The sequence below is a fragment of the Falco biarmicus genome, chromosome 3, assembly GCF_023638135.1.
Source record: "Falco biarmicus isolate bFalBia1 chromosome 3, bFalBia1.pri, whole genome shotgun sequence".
Lineage (NCBI taxonomy): Eukaryota > Metazoa > Chordata > Aves > Falconiformes > Falconidae > Falco > Falco biarmicus.
This window is the reverse complement of record NC_079290.1, coordinates 12,275,908-12,296,926: the sequence shown is the minus strand read 5'-3', so window position 1 is coordinate 12,296,926 and position 21,019 is coordinate 12,275,908. Positions and strand designations below refer to the sequence as shown.

Genomic DNA, 21,019 nt, shown 5'->3' with positions numbered 1-21,019 from the left:
GAAGCAGTACATCCCCAACGATACACTGTTTCCATACCATGCAAGCTCTTCTGTTCCATCAAATACCACCTGGGGGGAGCATGACTCTATTGCCAGTCATTGCTATGGTGCAGTTCTTCATCTTGTGCTGTTGGGAGCATGAGATGGATGCTTGGTGGTGTTTTTTTCCACTTCAGAGTCCAGTAATTTCTAGTGATAGGACAAAGGGTAATAGTTTTAAACTGAAAGAGGGTTAGATTACATATAAGGAAGAAATACTTGATGGTGAGGGTGGTGAGATGCTGGACCAGGTTGCCCAGAGAAGTTGTGGATGCTCCATCCCTGGAAGTGTTCAGGCCAGGCTGGATGGGGCTTTGAGCAACCTGGTCTAGTGGAGGGCGTCCCTGCTTGTGGCAGGGGGTTGGAACTCTATGATCTTCAAGGTGCCTTCCAGCCTAAACCATTCTGTGATTCTGTAGGATGCTCAGTGGTTCAAAACACTGTCAGATGTTGTTGAGCCAACAAGAGCATGGGGAGGAGAAATATGGGAGAGGAAGAGGGCTGAATTTTGGAAGAGAAATTTTAGACATACACATAAACGCGTTTCCTGCAACACATAGATACAAGATATACATGTTTTATGTCCAGTCTCCCTAGTACCTAATTTGCCTGGAGTTTCAATTTGTAGCTTAATTGTTTGGTTTTGTGGCACATGGAACATGAAAATATATCTGAGGTTGTGTCAGTTGAAGTCACCTATATCCTCTTCCCTCAGGATTTAAAATCTAATTTTGAGATTGTGCTAAAGCAGGTGACCTGCTGGTTGCTCAGATGCTTGTGGACATGCTTTATGTCAGTGTGACTATTCCTATACTCTCTGTATGCAGGCATGGCCAATGCTGTGGAAAAGGGAGGTGTTTTGGTTGTGTGTGGAACACGGGAGAGAGAACTTCAGATTCTCAAGAGTTTAAGAAAAAGCGGAGCATTGTAGGCTTTTAAGTGTTTCTGATAATTTGATTTAAAATTTTAACTTACTTGAATTAATGATGAGTCTTATTGTTTAATGAGCTCTTCCTTGTCTCTTCGATTAAATATAAAATAAGGGAGGGGGAATTTAAGCATAGATAATTGTCTGTTTGGCACATGGAGGAATGAAAGTTTAGTCCTGACAAGAAGATGTTAGAACAATTTCTTAAACAATTTGTCTCAACTGAAAAACAAAGGCCATAATTTAGGTTGGTGGGTACAACTTTAAGCCATGTGCTTTTTCCTTGCCTTATACAGAAATGTGTAAGACTTGATATAAAAGACTGCATGAGTTTGCTTGGTACAGGGGAAGTGAATCTTGCTAAGCGTGTTTTTTGGAGCCACTTTAAATGTTGATAACAAAGAGTGTTTAGTCTCTTGTATAAAACATTAACTCATTCAAGCTGGACTTGGTGTAGCGGCTTTTGAAATTGCTACTAAGGGCTCCCACTAATGCGACAGAAGCTGCATGGCCATCAGGTTTGTGTGTTGAGGATACAGATGATACAGGTTGTCATTGGAGGAATTTAATTTGTCTGTTAGTATCTAGGTGTTAAGATGAAGACTGGAAAGGAGGGAGGTAGTTTTTAGATCCAGGAAAAAAGGTAGGAGACTGTTGGCGAGGAGCTTTATTATTTTTATTTGTAGCCAATCAGCTAGCATAATTTGTAGCCAAATAGCATTTTGGTTTAAAGAGTACAGATTCCCCATCCCTTGTCACGAGACAGTCTTCTGCCCACCTCTCAATTACGTTGCTTTTGATTGTGCCAACAGAAGCTTCCAGATTGTTGGCTGGTAGCAACTAGAGCTCTCTCTAGTAAACTTGCTCATGATTCAAAGCTGCTTGGTCTGATAGCACAAGCTGCTGATACTGGTTGTGGTAAGCTGCACTCAGGAGCAGTCAATAGTATTATCGAGGCACTTATGAGTGCTTTCTGAGGAGATTTTGTGTGACTGGGAGGGTTATTATCTTGTGGATTGTTGTTGAGCATGTGCTAATTGGACTAACAGTACAGACAGGCTACTGGGAGTAGTGATGGTGCATCCAAGTTCTGTCTGATAGACACACTGGAGCTGAAGATGCTGAGTAGTGTAATTGTAGCTAGCGCCTTCACAGGAAGAGAGGAGGAGCACTCTCATAGTACGTTCAGTTGCTCTATTGCCTTAGTCAAATGCTTGTAGAATCAAATGGCATTAGATAGCCAGTTTTGGTTAATGATACTCAGTACATGTTATCCTTGATTTTTTTTTTTCACCTGCATCTTCCCGTGGTAGTATTCTGGTCATGAGATGACAGTATATGCCACAACGACCCTCTAAAAGGGTTTGGGGATGAAGTAACCCTTGTAAAAATAGCATTTGGGTGGGAGTAATATGATGCTTACACAACATAGAGGCCATTTTGCATCTAGCAGAATTTTATTTGCTCTTGTTTATAAAATTTCTTGGCAACCACAGACCCAGGGGGTATTGTGGCTCTTTGAAACTGGTTGAGATCCAACATACTTGAGGTTGAGTCTGTACTAATTAGCATGGTTTCTTTCCATGTGGGTGGTGTCTTCACTCAAGGTGCTTAGTCTGAGAGCACAGGTTCACACTAAAATTTGTCTTCAGGTGGAATCTGCTGTGGTCTGTAAGCCACCACGAGAGAGACTTTTCGTAACTTAAAAAGGCTGGTATTTTTGGATCTGAGCTGACCGTTGAAGTAACTGAGCACCATCTGCTTGATGATGCATATATTTCATCCATTCTGGACCAGAGCTTGAATCATGCTGGTTCTGAGCTTCTCCTCTTATCTATGGCACAGTTCACCTGCAGTTCCCAGGAACTCATGTACAGTGATATGAATTACTATTATTTTGAAGCTGCTGGTTGGCACAAAAACTGTTAGTGTGAGAGTAAATAAGCTGTCTTCCTTTGTCTTTAAGATTGCTTGCTGTTATCAAAGCCTGAAAAGGTCCCCTAGAGGGTTCTAAAGAGAGCTTTGACCAAGTGACAAGCTGAGAAGAATTCTGTAGGTAGAAATTGCATATACTTTGGGAGGCAAAAGCCAGGAGTTACTCAGTAGTTTAGTTTGTAGAAAGAATTTAAATCCTGCGTCTTTTATCTTAGAATTACTATGGTTTGGAATGTGAAGATTCAGTGCAAATCAGAAGTTACTTGGAAAAATTACTAAATCTTACTGGCTGAGTAGAGTCGGGGCATATGCCTTGTCATGGAACTGTTGTCACATCAAACCTTGGGTCGCGTGCTAGGTGAAGGCACATAAGGAGGATACATCAGGTCTGAGTTACTGGCAAACAGTATGTCATAACTGCACGAAATCTTTTCCTAAATCCAAAGAGAAGGCAGTATTCAGTAGCAACAAGTCTAGTGAATTTTATTAGACAATTAGAAATGTAACTTGGGCATTGCGGGGGAGGGGGAAGCTACCCATTTGTTAGCTATGGATAGAGTTCTCCATCTGAGATTCTTATGTCAGCAATAAGCACAGTCCAGGAACAGCTGTTAGTGTTCTGGTTGCAGATAGTATCTCCTGTCTCTTAATTCATTGTATAGTTAAAACTGGAAACCAACTGAGCATTTTAATATCTAGAGGGGCAGTATTTGGAGCAAAAATACACCTGAACTGTTGGCAGCTTAGAAACTCCAGTGCAGTGCTAGTGCGTGGGGGATAATTTTCAGTGGTTCAGTGACAATTAGTAAATCAGCTTTTCTAATCTTGCAGTTGAAATTGTAACGGGGCAGAAAAACTGCTAGCAACTGCTAGCAAATAAAATAGTTTAAAATTTTAGCAGTAATTCTTGTAAAAGGGTAATAGATGTGTGAAGGAGGGTAAAGGGTCTCATTTCTTGGTTTTAAAGGCATGTGGAAAGCAGGCATGTAGTCTTCCTGATGCAGATGGCTGGGGTACTTGGAGATGCTTTAGATTGACTAGGAGCCTTCCTTGTTCTAGTGGGACTAAAGATCTGGCAGTGTGATGAAGAGAAAACATTTCTTATTGTTGGGTTGAGAAGCCTTCCCCTGTTAAATTACTTGAATTACAGAGAACTGTTTGTTGGAAGAAGTTAGCCATGGATCAGTTCTTCTTTGCTAGGATAAGGTAACTTTTTATCACGCTTTAAGCCATTCAGAGCATACAACTGAGTGATCTGCTTGGTTTATATGTTGAGTACCTTTAGAAAAGTCTCCTCTTCAAGGCATGCTTACTTGAATGAATTACCACAGCTCTTCATTTCAATGCCTTATTGTTCATACTGCTATTCTGGTAGGGAAACTTTCAGGTTTTTGGCTGAAGATGTTTGATGTTGTGTGTGGGTCCCCCTTATCCATTGCTGTTTGGATTTGTTTCAAACTTCTTGTTCTTGGTCTTATAATTGAGTCAGGGTAGTGATTTTAATTGGGACAAATTAGCCTCTTGATGTATTGTACAGGCCAAGATACTGAAGTTCTTTGAAAGGAAAGGTTTTGTTTGAATAGATACACTTGCAAGAACAAAAAGGGACTTTTGAATTTCATTGTAGGGTCATCTTGTTCCCTGTAGTATGATGAAACAGCAGCAGAAATAAGCACAAGATAAGTTTTAAATTTCTGTTTAAAAAACAGAACAAAATGTTGTCACTCGAGGTTCTGGCATTATATTATGCTTCTAGAATTGGCAAATGAAATGGAAATTTATGAATAAAATTTAGACCAGAGCTACAATTTATTGTAATGGAGGGGAAATCTGAATATGTTATACAAAGGGTATTCTCAAAATCAATCGATCCTGAAAAGCTAAAAGCTTTTTCTACATCAATATTATTTTAGCCTGAGGAAGGAAGTAGTGTGTTTTGTTGGTAGAACAAGCCAGATACGTAACTCAAATTATTGCTCATAGGAGTATTTTCTTCTGTTGCACTAAAACTTCTCCTTTCCTCCAATAGGGAGGTCTTCTCATAGACTTAATATGAAGTTCATATGTAAGGGATTTTAGATTTGATGTAAATAAGATATTCTGAAATGTTTCTATCCAGCTTTTCTAAAATAAGAAAGTTTTCACGCAAAGTAGAATACAAGTCTGAGATGAAGTATTAACTTGCATGGTAACCTGATGAAAATACAGGGAAAATTAAGAAATACAGTAGTGCGTGTCAAATACTGAAAATCACTAATTTGTGAGCCTAGGACAAGCTAAACTTTGTTGGAAACAAACCAGAAGCAAAACCACCTAAACCAACCACTACTTCACAGTTTAACTCTTTCTGCCATCATTCAGTATAGCTCCAAGCAGCAGGGGTGCTGTGGAGATGTAACATTTGCCATTTGCTCTCACCCCAGCCCCTTCAGTTTCAGTGTACCTCCTCATGCTTGGCCACTTCTGCCTCTCTCCTCTTATACTTCTCTCCCCTGCCCCACTTCTCTCCCCTCCCCTCCACTGTTTTTGTAGCATATTCTTCTCTTGCCTAGATAGTCACACCTACAGCCTTTGCCTTGGATGCTGCTGATCGTTTTCCTGGTGATGAACAAGAGCTCAGCAACTGGAGGTGGCCACCATAGAGGGCTGCATTCTTCTCCTGCTGTCTCTTACTGTCTCTTACTCCTGGCTCTCTTTCCAGGCTTGAAGGGGACAGCTGCTGTGGCTTTGCTCTCAGCTTGACAAGCCATTCAGCACTTGGCCTCACTGCAGCACAGGGGATACATGTGTAGGTGAAAGGACTGTATGGATCTGCTAATGGTATGCTGCTTTGAGGGCTGTGAGGCAGTCTAGGGGAACGTAAAGAAAACATGTGGCCCAAGATTTTATGCTTTTTCTGCTCTTCCTGTAGGTTTCAAAAGAATCTTATTTAAACTTTGTTTTAAGTTTCTCACAAGGTGTTGAAAAGTTAGGCTGAAATCTTCCAAATAGATCTTGGTTTTGATTGTGCTGCCCTCAAGCTGTATGCTGCTCAGCTCTAATGGGCTGCAAGTAGATACTATTTCTGTGATGAATTTTGTTTCTGTGATGAGTTTCCCCCAGCCTCTGGTCATCTATTCTCACCTTTCATAGCACTGTTTTTTCATGCTTATAGGAGTAAAAAAAATATTTACAATTTTTCTTTGCTACTTGAGGAGTAAATGGTTTAAATACAATTTTAGGCAGTTTCTACTGACTAGTAATTATTGCATCTTTATACCAGTAATGTACAGTTCCAAAAATTAAGCTATAAATATTGTAAGTTGAATATGCAAATATGAATTTGCCCGGGAGAGCTGCAAGTGCATTTTTGAGCATTGGTTTTGGGTTATTGTTAGTTAAGTGTCCTACCTGAAGTCACCTGCAGGGAAAAGCATTCCAGAAGCCCCCTTTTCTGACACTGGCAGGAAAGCTGTTGGCAGGACTTGGTTAGTGTAGGAGACAAGAGTGGGGGCCTCAACTAAACCAGCTCTCATGATTTAGAGTAGCAAGAAGTCTTCAAGCTGACTTGGCACTCAGCAGAAAGAGCCTGCTGAGAAAGAGGATAAAAACTATCTTCACCTTCGGCTGTAACTCAGTTTGTAATTCGGAAGCAGTGCCAGATCGAGTTTCCTGGCCGCTCGCACTGGTTCCTGTGCATACTGGATTTGAACAAAACTGAGTCAGTATAACACCTTCCCCTACCCCATCCCCCTCAGGCTTTTCAGCAGATTACTCTTAGGCTGGATCAGTTCCCTGCTGCTTTTCATCATGCAGCTGCACAAATACTTCTGTTGGCACAACAGTGGGAGCAGTGTAGGGGTAGGAATGAGCAGCTGGGGACACGGGCCCTTTAGATCAGCTTAGGGATCCACCAGCTACAGCCTGCATCTTCGCTCTCATGATTGGGCTTATCTGAGGGCTCAGCTCCCAGCTCTAGGGGGCTGCATGAGTAGTCTAGGGTTTTAGCTTGCAAGGGCTTCTCGAATGTTCATGTATTTCAGCTGAATCCCATTTTAGCTAGAGGAGGCTGGACGGATCAGAATGCCATACTGTGTCAGTGACTTTGTTGAGCCTTGGTAACGGGTTGAGTTGAGATGCCCTCTGTAAGCATCGCTGTAGCCCTCAAATGAAACTACTTGTGGCAGGCAGAGGGTATTTCTAATTCAGTCTTGATCATCTACTGCAAAATGTCCACAAATGCTCTTAGTTCCTCTGTAGATAGAAGGGAACATTGGCTTCATTTGGGTGCTTTCCTTTTGCTTATCTAGTTGAAAGCTGAATTGCTTAATTGTGTGGACAGCTTAACTTGTCTGAGCATTAATGGGTAGCAGAGAGTGTTTGGGATTGGAGCACCACTGAGTGGAGCGAATAGAAGGTACCTAATTTCTTCTTGCTTTAAAAGTCCTTGTAAGCTATGGCCGTTAGGGTGAGGCCCTTCTGGCTGAGTTCAGCTGAACAAGCAATCCGTTACTCTGTCAAACAATGCGTTCAGATAAGATTTCTTGACAAGTGATGTCACCAATAACTTTAGCTGTGACCACTGGCGTTGATTTGTTTCAGCACCATTGGTATCCGAATGCTGTGTTGCCATTTTGTTTAGGAAACACCGGTAGGGCATTAGAGTTTTTACACTTATTCTATTAGCGTATTCTTGCTTTTTGCAGTAACTGAATGGAGATGCATCAAGGGATGAAGCTAAAGTCAGAACAGGTTGGTTTGTCAGTGGGCTGATTATGGGGAAAGTAGCATGAGAGGGCAGCACTGAGATATGGAAAATAACATTAGGGCAACTGACAGCTTAGTATGACCAGGTCGAGTGGAAGTAATACATAGCGTAAACTGGCAGGAAAATGGCTGGTCAGCTACCCAGTGAAGAGGCATCTTGCGCAAAAAGAACAGTTTCCAAAATGTTTCTTGTGATCTTCAAAACATGAATAGCTTGTTTAATTGTTTGTTGATAGCTGGATTGTTGCATTGCTTTAGCTGGTGCTTAGGAACCCCTTGAGAGCCAGTAGCTGAAACACTTTTACTTGCTTTGCTCTCAAAGGGCATTAACTTTCTGGAAATAGGTTTTAGAAAGAATGTTCCAAGTAAATTTTAAGGGACTCTTGAACGGTATCCCTACAGTGATGTAATATGTATTTTAAGATACTGACTCACTTTTGAAATACTGCCAACATTCTGCAAAAAGGAAGATGTGAGTAATATTATCAGTTAGAAAATATGTCTACAGGGACAGTTAATAGCAGAGAAATTTTCTCTCTATAAGATGTATCTCCAGTAAGCAGGGTGTTACCTGAGAATGAAGCTCTGCCTACCAATGTATTTAGCATTGTTAAAGAAGATGAGCAGATTTTTCTAGTTTGCTTGGTTGGTTGTTTTTTTTAAAAGAGATTTCAGGGTTTTGTTAAAAATGAATTGTGAAAGTAAGTTGTTATTGAAAAAGTATGGAAAACATACTTGAGAAATCCCATCTGTAAATACAGTCTAAGCAGACTGAAGAATTACAGAGGAAAAGTAATATGAAAGCTGTTCCAGCAGGAGGAAAAAGCTGCCAGGGAAGGTAAGTGACAAAATCTAACTGCAGCACAGGATGTGAATACAAGAAGATTGGACTCCTTGGCGGTGCTGGGAAGCTACTAAAGTCAGTACATGAAACAAAAAGAAAAGCTATATCACTGAAGTTAAATTCTGAAATTTAACTTAAAGTTTGTACTTCTGCCAGCCTGAAATGGAAATGAAGGACAGTTACGCTTCTTGTGTTCCGTGTTAAAGCAGGAAGCGTAACTGTGCTGTTTACCACTGCGTGTAGTTTTAGATGCACATACTCTGAGCACTGGCCTTTTGCATTTACCCGAGCTCTGAGCTGAAGCAGTTTGTGGCTTCTATGTCTCTTTATGTTCTAGAGCACTATGGGGGAAAAAGTAGTTTTGGCTTCATGTCCTATGCAGTGAATGCTTCATGGACAGTTCTTTTGACTGTGAAGCCTCACGTTCAGTTCAGGGTGGGAAAGGGAGGTGATGGTGGTGCTGTACTTAGTGACCCAGAACTGTACCCTAGTTGTTGCTAATAAAAAGGAGAGCTGTGACAGCCTTATTCCCTCTGAACAGATATTTTCATGTCTTCCTCATTTGATTTTGTACTAAACCCAGCTTAAAAATCACTCTGAGTAAGCTTTCTTAGGTTGTAGGTAAAAAAAAAATAAAATATAGTAGCTATTTATAATAACCAGACAAGTGGTGCCTGCTGATATGTATTGGTGAAGACAAGGAAAATTGGGACACACACACACACACAAAGGTGTGTTTCGTCTCATTTTGCCTGCCTGTTTGTTATACCTGCAGTCCACGGCCCCTATAAGCTCCTTGAAATGAGAGCAGTCTTCATGGAATTGTTGACATTTTGGCATTGAACTTCTTGAACTCTTACACAGTGGTATGGAAAACTGAAAAGATGATCTGGGTGTTAAGATTTCCTCCTCGTACACAGACATGTAGACAGGGGGGCAAACAGAAAAGCTGAACCAACATGTAGACTGTGGTATTAAGTTTCTGTACCGAGATGTTGGTTTGGCAGTTTTGCCTGTTCTTTATCAGTTTGCATCTGTGTATCAGCCTCCTAAAGAAAATTATCCAGAATCTTTGTTGTGTTTGGAAGCTTATGTCAACATTAGGTTTGAGCCTGTTACTGTGAAGGGAGCTCTGGTTCTGATAAGTGACTCAACTTTTTTCGACATGTTAAATGATCTAGGAGCACTGTGAGAACTTGTTGAAAGCCACAGGAACAAATGTTGTGAACGCTTTAAATTGTCTGGCGATAGCAGAAATTTGTCTCTTCAGATGTGCAGGCTGACAATAATAAGGAGGGCTTCCAAGGAAAAACAGATCTCAGTTGTTTGGGTGCTTCTTTGATCACTTAAGTGTCGATATGTAGGGCCTTGTTTTACTTGCAGTATTTCAGTAGATTAAAGCTGAATCTAGCTAGCTAGCTTAATTGTGCAAGCTATTGAGTGGCCCTATCATGAGAGGAGCAGTAAGAAAGCAGTTCTTTGGATCTTTTGAGTCTAAAACCACATCTTTTAAAACTGAAATAGGATGAACTAAACAACAGTGGCTACTGCTGCCTGGAGAGCTTTTATGCTTGGTGTATAATGCTAAGGTGTACGCTAAAGCCATAGAAGATACTAACAGTTCGGAATGTGTTGCAGCGTGAAAGACATTTAAAACTATAGTAGGAGGCAAAGGCTTGATGGGCTTCACTGTGTGCCTGGTGGGTTTCCATTTGCATTGTTAAGCTTGCTGCTGGTCTTGCTGACAGGTAGGCACATGTGTGACAGTGCTATTGTTGAGTCAGGCTCATGGCTGAAGGTAACTGAAATGTTGGAAGTCTCTGGATCGGTCAGTATTAGTGCTGTCGAGTAAATAAATGGCCAGTTCTGGAAAAACGAGAAAGAGTCAGGGTCCCTTCTGTATGGTTTGTGGCCTGTCTTATAGACAAACTTTTGAACAAAGAAGAGACAAATAATAAGGTGTACAAAAGCTAACTTTGCCCATGGCATACATGTTTGTTTTATTTTTAATTTTGTGCTGGAGTTCTCTGGACTAACTTGCTGCTATGTCTCTGGACTCTAAGGTGTCCATTTAATGGCAGATGGAGAAAGTGTGAACCCTCTTCCCCTGTAAACTATATATATATATATATGCCATTAGTAATCATCAGAGTTATTATTGGGATTTGAATAGAATAGTTAGAATTCTAAGAATTCTAAGAAAACTTAGAATGCAGTTTATAAATTAATGCTGTTTATGAATTGAGTGTAAGAGTGTCTTAAGAAAGAGGAACTTCTTGAGTGATAGATACAGTCAAGAGGGGCAAAATTGCAGGTTTATTAATGTGCTTTCCACCTGTTCATAACCACTAAATTCAGTCTTAACGAGTTTAAACTTACAATCAGGCTTTAATGTGTCCTGGGTAGCTTATAACCCGGAGCTCTTTCATCTTTGCATACATCAGAGAATATTGCATGAAATCCATTGAGTTAAAATGAATTGTTGGCTGTTTAGTTCCGTTGGGAGTTTATGTAGATTGTCTAATGATTGTCTTGGTGAAGCTTGGCAATGCCTGGAAAAATGCATACTAGCTGTGGGTGGATAAAAATGCAGATTAACTATTGTTTTGCAAGTTTTCACCAACATTTATAAAGGAAAATTCTTGCAGTTCTAGTATTGTATGGTAGTGGGGTTTTTTTCCCCTCGGAATTTCAGAAGTTTTTCAGCTACAACACAATGGTAAGCCAAGGAAAACAACTTGCTAATAATTCAAATAGAAACTATTAGGCATGGGGGTGGTGGGAAATAAATTTGGGTGCAGCTCAAAGGCAGGTGTTTGATGTATCTTTGCCTCCTTTTTCTCATATGAACTCTTTGAAATCAGTTTGGTTTAACTGAGATACAAGTATTTGTCATGTTTAAATACCTTTGTGGATCGCTTTTGATCAGGCCTGACCCTCTCAGCTGGCTGGTGAAAGCTGGGATGTGAAGTTAATTTCTCTGTTACAGGAGTTAGAGTATTTTTTTCAAACCTCAGTTTGCCTTAAGCAGTCTTGGATTCCACAAAGTCTGGGTATGGGCTAAACCAAAATTAATTTCTTAATTGATAAGTGGACATTAAAAAAAAAAAAAAGGGCAGTCAGTCCCACTATTGAAAATCATTTTGCAAAGACATGACATCTTTTGATTGGATAACCTCTTCCATTGATGCAGGGGCATGAGTGAGATGGTCTAATGTATCAGACAGAAAGAAAAGCGTCTTTGAGCTCATACCAGCATGATTGCATGACTGTTAACCTGTCTAAAAAGATTTGCTCTCTGTAGGCTTGCTTACAGTACATGCATCATTTCACAGATTGGTGCAAGCGGCACAACTACCTGAGGCATAATGTAGACCAGTAGCTGAGGTGGACATACAGGCTAAACTAACCTCTTGGCTCTTGATGTAATTGATACCACCAGAATCGTATTTAAGTTATGTTACACGTACTGTGTGCTTAATTTGTGTAGCTGTCAAGTCAACCCCTTTCTGGATGCCATGAAGTCCTTGAAGTTGATAGTTCAGAGAAGAGTCTGTACTTATGAAAACAGGGTTCCTTTGTAAAGGTTAGGAAATGATGGTGAGAGTACATAAAAGTTCAGTGTTTGACTACCGTAAAGACAAAGGAAAATATTGCAGATTCCAGTTGAATTCCTCTGCTTAAAAAAAAAAAAAGGCAGCAAAACAAAATCAGTAGGTCTTTACATTGTGAACATAACATCTTCTTGAACATGAGCTAATATTTGATAAAATAGAGGATATCGAAGGCATTTTAGCTTAGAAGTTTTTAAATTTAACAAAAGATATGGTTAAATGTAATAGAAAATTTGCAGGTATGCTTGCAGAGAACTTTTGTATGCTTGAGAAGCTTTCCTTGGAAAATTGGGGAAGAATTACGTAGAGCTTCCTAAGTGTACACAGAACTGTGAAGCAGTAGTAATACATGCCAATCTGACATGCAGAGCTGAATGTTAGATAGCGTGTATGCTGTGGCTGGCATTTCATAATTCAAAATTGGTCTGTCAAATTTCATTTTAAGTGTTCTACATGTTAGGTGTTTCAAGACATAAAAGAATATTCTTATTGTAATTTTTACCTCTAGACCTAAATTGATTTTCTCTGAATAACAGTTTAAGGCAAAAATTTATGTTTAACTTCATCTCTGTTACAAAGTATAAATTTTGCCAGGAGGTCTTTTTGGGTGGGAGTGGGGGAAGAGGAGAACTTGCAAATTGTTTTTAGACTACACCTTATGCCCTGGCCACAAGTAGACACTTACAAGACATTCCTGTTAGATTATCTCCTTATCTGCTTCAAACAAACAAAAAAAATCTCACTGATTTTTGTGAAACACTTCCAGAAAAAATCTCTTACTGCAATTTGATCTGAAATTTCCAATAAAATGGTTAAAATGTTAAACAAAGAAACTTCTAAGGTAGAGAGATCATTGACAAATCCAACTGCAGTATTATAGAAAGCACTGCCATTCTGGCTTTGCTTTTCTTGATTCTGCGGCATTACTCTAAAACATGGTTTGGTGGCTGATGTTAATTTCCAAAGTTAGGTATATTTCATCTCAATGGGATAGAAATGAAATGTCTATCTCAGCCCAATTAAAAATTTTTGTGAAGTTTAAATAATATCTGTATATGCATAGAATCATGTCACATACAAATATAATGAACTGAAGCTTAAGCTTCAGGATGCTTGAAACACTAAATGCAAGAAACAGAGTCAGCATTTATAGCATTCTTAGAGTTGACAACCAAATTTTAGAAAATGAACTATCAGTCTTGTTTTCCTTCTCATCCATTTGCAAGTAATGTTTCGTTTCCTTTCCACTAAAACCACAATAATCCTTAAGGAGTTTAGCCCGCCAAATAAATAACAAACATTTATTCTATTTCTTTAAAAAAGAAGAAAAAATAACAAACCAAACCCGACAGGTGTTTAGTCCCCGTTCTCATCAGATGAGCATTTTAGATGAGGGTATGGTAATTTGTTGGTTTGACATGTTTACACTTCTGTGGACTTGAAGTGGATCAGTTTGTCTAATCATGTAACTAGAATGCAGATACCAGGGGTTTGATGTGTCTGCCTCTGTTAAACAAACTGGCAGTTCACAGTGGAAAAGCCCCTGCAACAGAGCCATTGGATTATGAGTGAGGTGAGCTCCCTTCCTTTGCTTTGGGTCAGAGCCCACAGTTGCTGCATTGCAGGTGTTGCCACATGATGGAAAAAGCTTTCTTTGAAAAACTAAACTGAGAAATTTTACGCTAAGATGATCTTTGAGAGGGTGGAAAAAATTGAGCAATGAAAGGAAAGGTGTGTATGTTCAGAGCTATCATAGTATCCCTTCACTGCCTTCCAAAAATTTAGATAAAATAAGTCATTTTTCATGGGTGTTTTGTTGAAGGCTGGAAACCTGTTACCTTGTGTTCTGTGGGATAATCAAACTTGCCAGTTACAAATTAGTTCAGGCATTTGCTCACACACAATGAGGAAGGATTTTCCCCAATACTGAATTGCAGTATTTGGAAGACTGAAGTCTCTTCCTTTGCAACTTGGCAAGAGGAATATGAAGCTACTGAAATAAGTGCAACTAAACCTAGAAGAATCGTATTAACTTAATGTGTTGTGTTAAGCAGAAGCATCAGTGGAATTAGGCTTCCAGTGATACCTCTGCTGATTAATGGCAACGTAATTGGGAATGGCAGTATCAGAGCTGATCCAGCTTGGGCTACTACTGCTGTTTTACTTATAGGAGTAGTGGAAGTAACTGTGGTCAAAACCAAAGCGAATACTTGGTTTAGCACCTGACTTGGGTTGTCTTTATTTAAAGAAGTAAGTAGTTTCACCTATTTGTCAAAACCTCTTTCAGAAGCTGTTTAACTTTTCTTCCAGTCAGTGAAGACAGATGCATTTTTAGATGATTTCTTGTGGCTGTAGTTTGCAAGCATAGCGTTTTTTGACCTAACTATCCATTACATTTATTGTATTTCTCAACCTCCCAAGTAGAATGCCTTATTTGTCTAAAAACTCAGTGCAATTCCCCAAACAGGCTATGACTGTATCTGTTGGATTTTTGGCTTGTTAAACTTAAATGTGCAAAAAGGGCACAAACAAGATTTGGCCCCCACCCCCCACATCCCCCCCACCCCCCAGATTTGCTGGTTTTCTAGGTCAGAATGTTTGAAATTAGAGAGAGCTGCTGTTCTCTCTGTTGACCTTTGGCAGAAGGTTACTAATGGGAGGTGGATGCAGATGGCTAAATTGCTGGGTTTGCCTCAACAGGAGTGAATAATCTTATGGGAATTTGTGCTGGTTTATTACAACCTTATATATGACAGGTCGACCACCCATGTTTTTGAAGTTGATGACTGTGGTTAGCTCAAGGTTTAATTGTTAAAAACATTGCTATGATTTAATGGTCAATAGAAGGCTCTTTAGATCTTGTATATTTATAATGCTAGTGCTGCTTCTGTCACTTTTTCTTCAGAGATCAAATTATGGGCCTATGATATTGTTGGCATCTTTTCCTATTCAACAACTTGCTGCAATCATCTGGATTTGTAACAGGAAGGTTAATAGTGCGATAAATAGATGGGGTTTTCTGAGATGATTCACTTGAAGAGGAAGATAACTCAGAACTTTGGATGCTAATACGCAATCCTAAAAGTGACTTTGTTAATAAGTTCATTTAATTTTGTTTGCATAAAGGAGCTCAAGGTTTGGTTGCAGATATTCCAGTCAGAGAGGTTACTCCAGCAGAATTAGAATTGAGTTATTCCATCATACTGATAACTACTTATCCTACCATTTCCTGTGATTGTTCCTTGTTTTAAGATGTATTCTGCATGTTTTTGAGTGAGCAAATAAGAATATAAGAATGAGAAATACATTTTTAAAATGTTTTTCTAGGTGCTTAGCATTAACTGTACAAAGTTGATGTGTAGATTGGGCTTTTTGGAACAGGATGTGGAAACTGAATGGTAACAGGAAAGTCTCAATGCACAATGAGGTGGTCATGTTGTGCCTTCCTTGCCAGGTCCAGCGATAAATTAGACTTTAGGAGCAATGAGTTCAAGGGGAAAGCTCTTGAGACAGTGAATAGGTGAGGTCCAAGAAAGTTCATGATATCAGTTCATCTGCAGGAAGAATGCCAAGTAGTAAGGCAAAGGAAAGCAAAAGTTGAGCCAGAGTTGAAGTAAGATACGGACATCGAGGGCAACAAGAAGAGCTGATGCTGTTACGTTAACAGCAAAAGAATACAGAAGGATAAAGTGTGCCTGCTGCTGGTCGGGGTGGGTGATTAAGTTACCATTGATGCAGATGAGGTTTAAGGTACTCAATACCTTCTTTTCCATAGAGAAGATCTATCAGATCTTTGTACCTACAGACTGGATTTTGGGAGGAGAGGAATAACTGGCAGTGAAAGAGGCTCAAGTCAGGGAGCTCTTGAAGTCTTGACCTATGCCAAGTCCATGGGACTAGGTGGGATGCATTCAGGGGTGCCGAGAGATCTGTTTGACGTTAGAATAGCCACACTGTCACTTTTGGAAGGTCATGGAGATTGGAGGAGTTTCTCAATGATGAGAGAACAGCAAATGCTCCACCCATATTCAAGAAGGGCAAGGAGTATTATGTAGGGAACTACAGGCTGGTCAACTTTACTTTGGTGCATGGAAAAATCATGAACCAAGTCCACTTGTAAGTCAGTTGTAGGTGTGTGAAGGTGCTGCTGTTGGTTGGAAATAGCCATTGTGGTTTTACCAAAGGTAAATAGTGTCTAACCAGCACAGTCAGCCTCGGTGATGAAATGGCTGGGTCTGTGAATAAGGCAGAGAGCAGTGGATGTGATCTACTTTGGTTTCAGCCAGGCTTTTGGCATGGTCTCCCCACAGCAACAGCCTTGCATTCAAGTTGGGACAGTGATCTAGATAGGTGGACTGCTTGTTGAGTGAAAAACTACCTGAACGTTCATGCTCAGAGGGTAGTGGTTAATGATTCATTCTGTACCTGTTAAAAGCGGAGTTCCTCTATTCTGAGCCCTGCTGTGCCTCACATCTTGAGCAGTGTGGCTTGGAGGAGGAGGCAGTGTACCCTTGTTAAGTGTCTGGGTGTTGCTAGACTGAGGAGTATAGTCCATATGCTTGAGGGCAGGCTACCATTCAGAGGGGGCCTGGGCAGGGTAGAGTTACACACTGACCTTGTGAAATATGAATGCAAAGTCCTGCACGTGGAACGGATTAACTCCCTGTGTTGATAGTCTGGGGTCTGCGTGGTTGACAGGAGCCCTACATAGAAGGCTGTGACCTGGTGGACAGTACGATAAAGATGAGCCAGCCCTGTGCTCTGGCAGCAGTGAGGAAGAGTAACAGCATCCAGAGCTGTGTTAACAGGAACATAGCTAGTACGTTGACATGATGAATTTTCATCCCATACTTAGTATCTGGAATATTGTGTTGAGTCCAGCTGGTGAACCACTAACACTGTTGCGTTGTAGCCATTGTCGTATGAGGAGGGGATGAAGTAGCTGGGCTTGTTCAACCTCGAGACAAGAAGGCTTCCGTGTAGCTAACGGTAACTTTCTGATACCTAGAAATAGGGAACTAAGGAGAAGTCAGGCTCTTCATGCACATGGTGGGATGAACATGAATGGAAACACGGCAGGTTTTCGCTCTGAGGGTAATTGAGCACTGAAAAAGGTTGCCCAGAGAAGCTTTGGAATATGGTCCTTCCAGGTTTCCAAGATCTAACTGAATTAAACTCTGAGCAATCTGGTCTGACCTCAGAGCTGATCTTGATTTGAGCAGGAGATTGTACTGTGGGCCTCCCAAGGTTCCTTCTAACCGGAGCTAGTCAGTATTTGGATCCAGCGTCCAAGTTACACAGAGCCAAGAGAAGCTGCTTGGTCTTTCAGGGTCCTGAAATGTTTCAGGTGCTCTTGTAGTACTTACCTGAAAATTTTTGGATTGCTTGTTTCAAGTTGCAGGCTTCTGTTCACTTAAAGGGTGTAGAGAGAATCTGAGTATCCACTAGCATTTTAAGACCTTAAAGTTGTTTAAATACAGGCCTAAAGATAGCAGTAAGGACAGCACGAAGTATGGCTGATGTTGAAATTTGTTTCTGCAGTTGCATGAGCGAAGAAAATTTATCACTCTGAAAACTGAGGCAGAATAGGAAACTCGCTTCTACGTTGGCAGTACAGACGTAGGTGCGGGACCGCTTCTGGCAGGAGGAAGCTATCTTAAGAAAGAAATGCAGCATAGTTTCTGATGCAGGTGGAGAGGAAATCGTGGACTGTCTGTTATGTCAGATTCATGTCTTCATCCACAGTCTAAGCATCTTATGTTAAAAGATAACGTCTTAAGACTACTCAGTTTAACTGCTTACATGTCCTTGTTATCCCGTATGCCTTCCTGTGCAAGTTTAAACTACAGAAGTCTGATGTGTAAACATCAGCTCTAAGGGCAGAATACTAAAGCTGCAGTTAACGGTTGTGACAAAGGGATATCAAAAATCCCAAACTCATCACAACTGCTCAAATTCAGGTGCCTTTATACATGTAGGCCTGTGCTAAGTTAATTCTGCAAACTGGCTGAATGTTAAGTGAGAGGAATTATCCTGAGTTGAAGCATGAGATGTGTAGTATTATGAGTTGTAATTGATTTTTCAGATATGCCAACATTGAACTAATACAGTTTTTGAATAAGAATATACTGAGAATTAAATGTAAATAAGATTGAATATTTAAAAAGACTTGGAGAATGAGAATTGCTTCTATAACTCGTGAAAAGTTTACCCCGTAAGCCTAAATCCAAATCTCTGTCAGTACTCATGTAAACTAAAAAGAATGATTTAGAAATGTAACTAGGAAAAACGGGGCTATAACTTCTAACTCCATTAATTTAATGCTGCAGTGATACTTTAAAAAAAAAAAAATTACCACGGGAGTGAGGTTGTATGAAAGAATACAGAAAATGAGGACAGTGGTCAGTTTATAACTTTTTTACTCTGCCATGTGTACTCTTGCTTTCTGTAGGTATGCAGGCTGTTAAAACCCGGTGTGGTTTTGTGCCTTTGTGGGGTGTCTGGGTGTGCTGAGGAGCAAGTGACCTGCTGGTGGTGGCCTCTGAGGGTTACGGGCAGGCGCAGCTGGACGCCTTCCTCCCTGTCCCCATGGTGGGAGCACCAGGGCTGTGCCAGGCAGTTGCTGGGGAGAACTCAACAGTTGCAGGCCTGGCCCAAATGTGCCTGCAGTTGCGAATGAAAGAGTTCCCTATGTAGCCCATGTTTAGTTTGGAGTGAAGTAGTGTGTATAGACAGTCTTCTCCTCCCCCCCCCCCCCCCCCCCCCCCCCCCCAATTCTTTGGGGGATAATTGTTTCTTTGATAGGTTTGCCCACATGATGTTGGCAAGGCCAGTGTGCCGTACTACATAGATATTTACTGGTATGTCACAGTGAGCTGCATTCATATTCAGCAGTAAACCCTGGCATCGTGTTAGAAGTTGAATTGCTTACATAGTTGGCATAGTCTTACTGAAGTAATTGCTGATGTATGGGGCAGTGTTTCATGGTAAAAAACACCCTTTCAAGTGCCTGAGTCATGTTAGAGGCATGTTGTCTGGAAACGGCTGAAAGAGATTCCTTGTTGCTTTCCTTTGTACTCTCATTTCCTGAAGAAGAACAAGGGGGGGGTTAGTAATTTTGTGTAGCAAACTGACATGGAATCATAGTGGCCCTCAACTAAGACAGCCCGTGTCCTAGGTCTGTCAGGAAAGTATCAGTGCTGTGGATTGATGCACTTGCTCCATGACACAGATCAAATGTGTTCCTGTTTGTACACCTAACTGTCAGTGACACGCTTTCTGATACATTAGGAAGAAGCTGTTCCTGTCTTGATTTGCTTAAAAAAAAGCCTCTCGTAGTCATATCACTTTTTCAATGAGATAATCCACTGTTAGCTGTTCTAACAAAATCATGCTGTTTTGTTTGGAAGTCCTGGAAACAAAATACGAAGTTCATGAAGTATTGGCAAATGTACGGAGAAATGTGGAAATTATCTGTCTTGCTCCTGGTTTTGCTGTACAAGTTGTTAAAGGAGTCTTGTAGAAGGACCAGTGCTGACAGGGAAGCTGGAATCTTTGTCTACCCAAATGCTTCTGCCATATAGAACAGCAGTGAGTAATATTTCAGATTACAATGAGAAAGGACTGTCTAAATTCAGGGTCATCATCTTAAATGTCTTTGGGTTCTATAAGCAGCAAAGTGGTGATGTCTAATTTAGAGCAATTAGTCATATTCTTTTTTCCTTGGTGCAAACTGTGTAATTTAGCTAATACAGAGGCCAAATTTGAATTCAGCTTGTCCTGAACCATTAAGACAACAGCCTGTGAATAAGGCTTAAGCTGTAGTCTAATAAAATGTGGCACTTCTTCAGAGCTGTTGGGGAGTAGAGACCTTGAGTCATTTTGCCTAGAAGTGCTCTAGTTACGGCCTGGATTTCTTGTGCTAGCATGTCAGTGCCCTGTGACGCACTGTCAGTCTTCAAAAATGGCAAGTAGGCTGAAATTTTTACTTTGTTTATAATACCTTGTCTTTCTCAACCCAACCCACATAAGCCAGTTTCTTTTAACTGAGTGCAGTAATCTCTCATATTTATAGCTGGCACTAAGGAGTTTAAATCCATAGGACGTACTATTACAATTCAGGTATGTTGGCTTTTTGATTAGAGATGATGAAATAATAAATGGAGCATTAGATATCTTTAAGGTGAAATCAAGCAGATTATTTTGTTCTTCTCCACTGTATCTTATCTTACATTTTATCATCTGGTGCTGTAGGCAGTTGTTCCTCACCCTACTAATGCTTAGTTTGTTCTTCATTAAATTGTTGCTGTAGAGTGTTATCTAAATCTTAGGTATGTGTTATGTTGAAATGATAAATTTATCATACAGTTAATTGTTAAGGTTATTTGTTCATATCTGTAGAGTAGTAACGACAGAATATTGGGGTGCTGATAGGTTTTTTTTTTTTGTTAATTTTTAGTCTGAAAAGGATTTTCTAGTGTTTTAGAGATTAGGATAAACTTTGAATGTATCACTATAGTTTTAAAGCAGTGTGTATGTTGACTTTCATTTAGGTCATGGCAATATCTTCTTCAGGAGGATAAACATTTCAGAAACTGGGATGTGGATGTTCAGGGGTAATCGAAGTATTGTGTTTCATGTAAATGTAAGCAGGGATGAAATGATTAAGGAAATAATTCTAGATTTTGTTACGTACTTACGTGGGATCTCCTTGCTAGCAAATTCTCATGTACACTGAAGCTTTTTATGTAACAAATGTTTAATATTGTACCATGATGATTAGATAGTAGAATTCATAAAAACAAAGCATGGGATTAAGTTTACAGATGATCCAAATACGACCAAAAAATAAAAATAATAATTGCAGATCCTTGAAGTGAATAGCTCCAAAGGGGGTAATAACAACTGGGAATT

General features: G+C 40.1%; 1 protein-coding gene across 4 annotated transcripts in view; it reads left to right on the top strand.

The window, feature by feature from the left end:
* The window catches only part of TRIO (trio Rho guanine nucleotide exchange factor), a 255,638-nt gene that overhangs the window by 35,043 nt on the left and 199,576 nt on the right, over nucleotides 1-21,019 (top strand). The gene's annotated exons all lie outside the window — the stretch shown is intronic.